Genomic DNA, 8,012 nt, shown 5'->3' on the forward strand with positions numbered 1-8,012 from the left:
TGATTTTCAATTGGCTTTCGATTCTATTTCAAGGTCCACCTTATGGGAAAAGCTTGCTCAGACTAACATTGATAGGCGGCTTCTCTTTTTAATGTGTCACCGACATGAAAATTCCAGCATAAGGGAAAGATGTAACCCTAAAGGATCCCTGTCTCAATCAATTTCTACCAACAAAGGAGTTAGGCAGGGGTGCATCTTAGCACCCTCACTGTTTAATCTTTATGTTAACAATTTAGCAGCCAACTTAACGGATCCAGGGTTTCATCCTCCACCTATTGCAGGAGTTGGAATTTCACTTCTTCTTTATGCGGACGATGCAGCAGTCATGGCTAGATCCCCTGTTGGGCTTAGGAGAGCTCTTAGGAAGCTGGGTTGTTATTGCAGGGCTAATCATTTAATTATTAATTACCAGAAGTCTAAGGTCATGGTTTTCGCTAGAAGGCCTAGAGTGATGCATTGGTCCATTGAGGGCCATTGACTCAAGCAGGTCAACATCTACAAGTATCTTGGTGTGATTCTTCATGCCAGAGGGTCCTGGAAGGCCCACATGGACCATGTAGCTCAATTGGCACAAAGGAGTTCTGCTGCCATTTTTGAGATTCTTTCATACCAAGGGTGGTGAGGTTATACCAGCTGCCTTAAGGTTATTTGCAACCAAATCTAGGAATCAGCTTCTTTATGATGCCCAACTTGGCCCGTACCCTTCTTATAGGACATTGGAAGTTGTGCAATCTAAATTCATCAGGGCAGTTCTTAGAGCCCCCAGATGTTCTTCTAACGCGGCACTGAGACTCGAATTGGGGATTCAGAGAATTGAAGCCAGGGCATGGATCTTAATCTTAATTTATTGGCTTAAGATCAATTTTTCCCCTCCAGGCTGGATCTCTCTGGTCCTGGGTGACAGATTTCAGTCATCTTGGATGCAAGCTGTCCAGAATAAAATTTCAGCCCTGGGCCCCTCTCAAGATTACCTTTCCCTCTTAAGTTATGACCAGGCTTTACAGGTGTTGAAACAAAGAATTCTGGCCATAGAATATCAGAATGACCTTAGTCTTACTTCTGACTATATCAGGAGGAGACTTGATTTTCCCTTTGGAGGTTCGTCTTCCTATTTACAAACCTTAATCTACCCCCGCCATCAAAGGGCTTTTTTCAGGGCGAGACACGATGTACTGCCCTCTGCAGTGCTTTCTGGGAGATTTTTGAAGGTCCCAAGGAGTGACAGACTTTGTCCTTGTGGTCTAGGGGATGTTGAAAATGTATAACATGTTCTGTTGCATTGCTTATTCTACAGGGACATACGACAGTCTTTATTAACTCCAATTGTATTATCTTTACCTGGTCGTTCAGAAGAATTTTATGTTGCTTTTTTGCTTGCAGATAAAATTCCTTCTATTACGTATAAGGTGGCTAAGTTCTGCTCTATTGCTATTAGGACTTGACAGCAACTAACTTCCTGTCCTGTCTTCTAGATTCTTGGCTCGGTTAGGATGTTGGATAACAACTGTCTTTATTTGCAAATGGGATTTGCTCTCCTTCTGATTGTTATTATTGTTATTTTATATATTCTTTTTATTCGTACTTTTCTGTAAAGTTTTAAATTGTATTGCTGATCTTTGATCATTGATAGTAATAAACTAAACTAATAAAATAATAAAATAAACTAAATAAAGTATAATAGTGTTATACTATACTACTAGCTGGCTCGGGTGCAGATCATCTGCGCCTCTATTTCTCCCTCGTTCTCAGGCCCTCGTTCTCAGCCCTCCCCCCGCCTCATCCCTCTTGCCCCCTCCAATGTTTTCTCTCCCTGGCTGGTCGCCTGGGAGTTATTCACACATGGCTTCATGCTGCAGGGTAAATGTTGAGCGAAGCCACTTCAAATCACAAGACGAGGCCCACTTTGTGTGTGGAGTGGGTCCAAGGATCTCGAAGGGACTTCGGGGTAGGTTTGGCTGGTGTGTGAACACACACACTCTCTTCTGAAGGAGATTCAGGGTAGAAGCCCTGTGTGTAAAGCCTCCTGGAGTTGCTGGGTGCAAAGCAGATGTAAAACCTCCAGGCCGATTTTTCCAGCCAGCTGCCGCTTGCTTCCTCCCCCACCACCGCTGCTGCTTTCTCTCCCCCCTGCCGCTTTCTCTTCCCCCTGCCACCACTTTCTTTCCCCCCCGCCGATTTCTCCCCCCGACCTCCATCTCTTCCCCCCCCCCGCCACTTTCTCTCCATTCCTGCCTGCCCATTTGCTGGCCTGTTCGTTGTCCTTATGTTCCCCACTGCCATTGCTTTCCTCTCCCCCTCCCCTCGTTTGCAAACTCTTGCAAGCACTGTCACACATGGGATTAGCAACAGGTGCATCTAAGAGAATCATATATAGAGAGAGATACTTATCGTATAGAGTAGTAAAATAGTGTTGACAATTATTGATAAAGTGCCTAAAATAATTAGGCATTATACCAAGATTCAAAATAAGAAACACCCTGCCTGTTAGCTTACAATCTACAAAACACTCCTTGATTGTGGAAGAAGGCCCCCCTCTCTCTTTCTCTCATAAAGTTTTCATACTGGCACATGATGACAAATGATCATGAGTAATAGTCACTAATGGCTGGTTCAAGCCACTAGATTTGCATTGCATTCCTCCTGCAACGTGCAGTGGGAACAGAAAGAAGCCATTCATTCTTGTCATTAGACCTCTAGTGAAGATCATGGGCAGGCATGCTTTGGAAGGAGTATTTGGGGATTCTTCAGTGGTATTCCCAGGTTTGAGTTCCCAAGCAAAATTCTGATAGAGCTTGAATGAGTTATGAGACTAGCAATCACATTTTTTGTGAGGGAAAATTATTATTTTTTTAAAGTTGGGTTTCCCCCCCCCCATACTCTTCAACAGATAGCATGTGGACCTGACATAGAAACCACTTCACTTTCAAATGCTTCTTAGTACAGTGCAGCATGTAACTTATGGGCAGAAAATGTTCAATTTGCATTTCCTTGCTTTTTGAGGGTCAGCAAGGATGTGATGAACATATGCATTTTGTTCTTTTCAGTGCCGTTTGGCATCTCAGGCCCTGCTCATGGCCCCACCAATAACAGATATCTTGTTGGCAGGAACTAGAGACTAGGGATGTGCAAACAGGTTCGAACCAAACCACCCCCGATGTTCACACCCTGTACCAAATACCCCCCAATGTTTGGGGAGTTCACGAGCTTGAATTTATTAAAAAGAATTACCTTTACTCCCCTCAGGGGAGTTCCTGGAGGCGGGGGGTGTCTGCAGAGGTTCCCCCTCCCCCCGCCAGCTTCCCTCATGCCGCCCTCAGCCAGTTCGGCTGCTCTTTGGCTGGTTTTCGGCCTTCAACGGCGGCCCGGAGGCCATTATGGAGGCTGCACGCTTGCGCACATGATCTCTGTGTGGCCCGGGCCCTGCAGAAGCCATGTGCACAGGCACGCAGGTTGCATAATGGCCGCTGGGCCACTAGGTGAAGGAAGAAAAATGGCCAAAGAAAGGCCAAACTGGCCGAGGGTGGTATAAGGGAAGTCAGCGGGGGAGGGAAAAATCTCTGCAGACCCCACCCCCGCAGCCTCCAGGAACTCCCCTGAGGGGAGTAAAGGTTAAAAATAAATTTTGACTAAAAATGGTCCATGAACCACCACCCCCAAACCAAACTGGGGGGGTTCGAGGGGGTGCCAGACCAAACTGGCCCAGTTGGGTTTGAGGCCGGTTCGGCCTCAAACTGAACCAGGCCAGCCGGTTCCATGCACATCCCTACTAGAGACAGGGCCTTCTTGGTTGTGCCCCCTTGACTTTGGAATGCCCTCCCAGAAGAGCTTCACCATGCAGCCTCCCCCAGTGTTTTTAAAAAACAATTAAAGACACATCTTTTAAAAGAGGCTTTTAAATATTTTATCTGCTGCTTAAATCTAGTAGGTTTTGTAGTTCTTAATTCTTAGCTTTTTAATAATAAATTATAATTTGAACTTTTTTTAAAAAAATGTGATTTTGAATGTGGTTTTAGCTTGGTCTTTTAACCTGTTTAATTTTATTTATCTGTTTTATTAATGCTGTGAACCACCCCAAGCAGTAGTGTACTCGAGGAGCAGGAGAGAGAGAGAGAGAGAGAGAACGAACAAAGAAAAGATCCCAAAATAGCTCGATCATTTTTGTCTGATGCACTATGGCTGCTCTTATAAGCCTGTTGTATACTCTCATTTAGTTCACTCACAAAAGTATCTCTAAGATTATTTTATATATGTCTCTGGGTATGAATTCCACCAACTATGATCATGTTCCCCACTGTGAATTGCTCAGACTTGGGGCTTCCTTATCTTTCTTTGACATGGAAACACCTGTGTACGCTCTTTGGACCAGCTCTATATTTCACATTAAATGCACCAGATCATCTGCCAGTTGTGTATGCTTTTGCCTGCCTGCCTGACCGGTTCTCATTATGGGCCCCCCAAGGTTTCCTTTATGATGTTCTTCTGTTCTATTCTTCTCTCCTCTTTGAAGTGCTCTCGTGTTAGAAAAAAACAATGCATAATATAAATAAAACGATGACACTCATTATTAGCATGAAAAAAAGACATTTTGTTCCAATTATCTTTGCCTACGCCCACCCCGGCTCAGTCTCTGCATTTGTAACAATGAGAGTTCCTAGTAAACAAAGGGACAGTTTCGAAAACTGAGAACTTATGACAAAAAGCAAGGAGCAGGAAAACCATGACTGTGTATTCAGGCCAACATGATTATAGGTGGGAGTACAACGTCCAGTTCTTACTTCTACATTAAACTCAGGGCTCGGGCCACATTTAATAAAGCAAGGTGAGGCAATCATTTCAGGCAGCAGGTGATTGGGCAGCCAGCAGGGTGGCAAGATGGCCTCTCTCATCACCACTGGAGCAGCTGCTCTTTGGGATTGATCTGACCCTTGAGATTGATCTGTGAAGGAGCGCCTCTCTTCACACTCCATGCAAATCTTGCAAGAAGGGCAGGGAGGGAAGATAAGGAGAGCTGGTCTTGCGGTAGCAAGCATGAATTTCCCCCTTTGCTAAGCAGGGTCCACCCTGGTTGCATTTGAATGGGAGACCACACGTGAGCACTGTAAGATATTCCCCTTAGGAGGTGGGGCCACTCCAGGAAGAGCACCTACATACTTACATGCAGAAGGTTCCTCCCTGGCATCTCCAAGATAGGGCCGAGCGAGACTCCTGCCTGCAACCTTGGAGAAGCCCCTGCCAGTCTGTGAAGACAATACTGAGCTAGATGGACCAATGGTCTGATTCAGTATAAGGCAGCTTCCTGTGTTCCTATGACAGGGCTAGTAACCTTCCCTCCACATGCATTTTCAAACCTTGCAAAGGTTGGTTTTGAAAGTGGCCTGGCATGTTGTGCCTCACCACTGGTACTGCAATAAGTGCTCATTCCAATGTGACCTCTCAACACACACATGTTTACACAGGCTACCAAAAACACCCCTATAAAGCAGCACTCTGCACAGGGATTTGATATGCTTACAGCAATACTTATTATCAGATAGAAGCAACCAGACCCACTATGGTACCCCAACACTACAAGAACACCACCAGATTGCAAGCACTGCCTCCATGTAGTAAAAGTTATATATATGTAATATATTCTCTGAAGTTGGAAACGGTCCAATCTAAGTTTATTAGGTCTCTTCTTAGATTACCGTGCTCAGTTTCATATGCTGTTATTAGGCTCGAAATCGGATGGCCATCTGTAGAAGCGAGACTGTGGGAAATGGTTTTCTCTTATTGGCTTAATCCAATTTTTTACGCTACGGGCATTGCTCCCTTGATATTGGAGGATGGCTTTATGACCCGTTGGAAAAATGATATTAATGCAACGTTAGTGTCCTTGCGTTTTTCCCTGCCCCTGATTAGAACTCTGGGCCACAGCAAGGCCAAAATGGCCATAACTCAACGTATCTGGGATGTGACAAAGCAGGGAGATGTTGCCCAAATAGGCTCTGGCCTATTCCTAGGAGATCAAATCAGTAGCCACTCCCTCGCTGAATATTTACTTAGGATCTCTAACGGGGATCATCGTAGGGCTCTTTCAGCGGCTAGACTTAACGCCCTTCATACGGCGGTACTGGAAGGACGCTTCGGGAAGGTGCCCTATGATCAAAGATTATGCCCCTGTCAGAATGGTGAAGTGGAGACCACGGAACATCTGATGCTGAAGTGCAGATTGTATACTGAATTAAGGGGAAAGCTTCTCTCCCCACTACTAACTCATTATAACTCTAATTGCCCTTCTGATGGAGACAAGGTCCTTTTTCTGTTACTGCTAAGTCAGAGTACCTTTACAGGATGGTAGCAAAAAAAAATTTCATAGCAAGCAAGATTCGGTTTAGAGTGACTGAGGCACGAGATGCCGGGTTGTGCACTTCAGATTAACCGGTTTTATTTGAATGAAATTAGTTATGTATACGGCATATGAAGGTATTAATGTTTTATGTATACTATGTATTTTATTGTTGTTATTGTTGTTGTTTCCCTTCTTTTTCTTGTATTTATGCTGGCCTTGGGCCGAAATAAACAAATACATACATACGTAATCTGGTATAATCTCTAGGGAATGGATAGTTGGAAAATCTAAAGATATACCAAATACCTCACCCATCATAATGCTTAAATTCATAGTACTTTTCTTGTATCAACATTTCACAATGCATTTTTCATGTAGTGGGTAACAATTTTATATATTATACATATACATATACATATATATATACATATATATATATATATATATATATATATATATATATATATATATACACACACACATATATATATATATATAGAGAGAGAGAGAGAGAGAGAGAGAGAGTTGTTGTACAATACTTTTGACTGGCAGGAAATGCAATGGTACAATCCCAGCAGGAAGGAAGACACATCAAATTACAAACATTAAATTTGATATTGTTCAACATTCATGTTGTCCAATATCGAAATGCATTCCAAACTTCAGATTCACACCAAAGTTTGTTACATCTTTTTAAAGATTTGGCTAAAAACTCTCTTGTACTAATGTTTAGCATATAAGCACAGAATTGTCTGTGGTTGGGGCATACCCTTTTCTCTAAGGATTGCAAACCTAAGCACACTTCCTTGGAAGGATGCTCTACTGAAGAACACTATGGTGGACTCCATCCAAATCTTTTGACCAAGATGTGTCAATCCCCAAAGTTTTTTAAAAAAACAAACCCTCAAACACCACTGATATTAAAAATAAGATCCAATATGTAATGTAGATATAATTATTTTTAAAACAATTAAAAAATATTTTTAAAAAATATGACTGAGGGTTAACATGAAAGAGGTCTATAAAATCATGCATGGTGTGGAGAAAGTTGATAGAGATAAATTTTTCTCCCTCTCACATAACACTAGGACCTGGGGTCATCTCATGAAACCGATTGCCAAGAACTTTAGGACGGAATTCTCTGCCACAAGATGTGGTGACAGCCAACAGCCTGGATGGCTTTAAGAGGGGTTTAGGTAATTTCATGGAGGACAGGTCTATCAATGTCTGAGGGCTATAGGCCACCTCCAGCCTCAGAGGCATGATGCCTCTATATACCAGCTGAAAGGGAGCAACAGCAGGAGAGAGGGCATGCCCTCAGCTCTTGCCTGTGAGCTTCCCAGACGCATCTGGTGGGCCACTGTGGGAAACAGGATGCTGGACTAGATAGGCCTTGGGTCTGATCCAGCAGGGCTGTTCTTATGTAAATATACCATTTTAACCACCTTTTTAAACAAATAAGATTTCAAGCACATAGTTTACTTTCTGTAATGATCTTGTAAAAGATATTGCAACTGCAGGGTTCAAGAAAAGTCTGAAAGTATCTGACAGACATTAAGTGCACATTGCAAGTCCCAATATATCTGCCTGTTCTGAGAACAATCATTAAAGTGGTTCAAATAGCAAAGCTTTCTAGAAAAGAGGGCCAGATCTTAGGAGAGGTTTCAAAAGAATTGCATGG

This window comes from Hemicordylus capensis, chromosome 2, assembly GCF_027244095.1.
Source record: "Hemicordylus capensis ecotype Gifberg chromosome 2, rHemCap1.1.pri, whole genome shotgun sequence".
Taxonomy (NCBI): Eukaryota; Metazoa; Chordata; class Lepidosauria; order Squamata; family Cordylidae; genus Hemicordylus; species Hemicordylus capensis.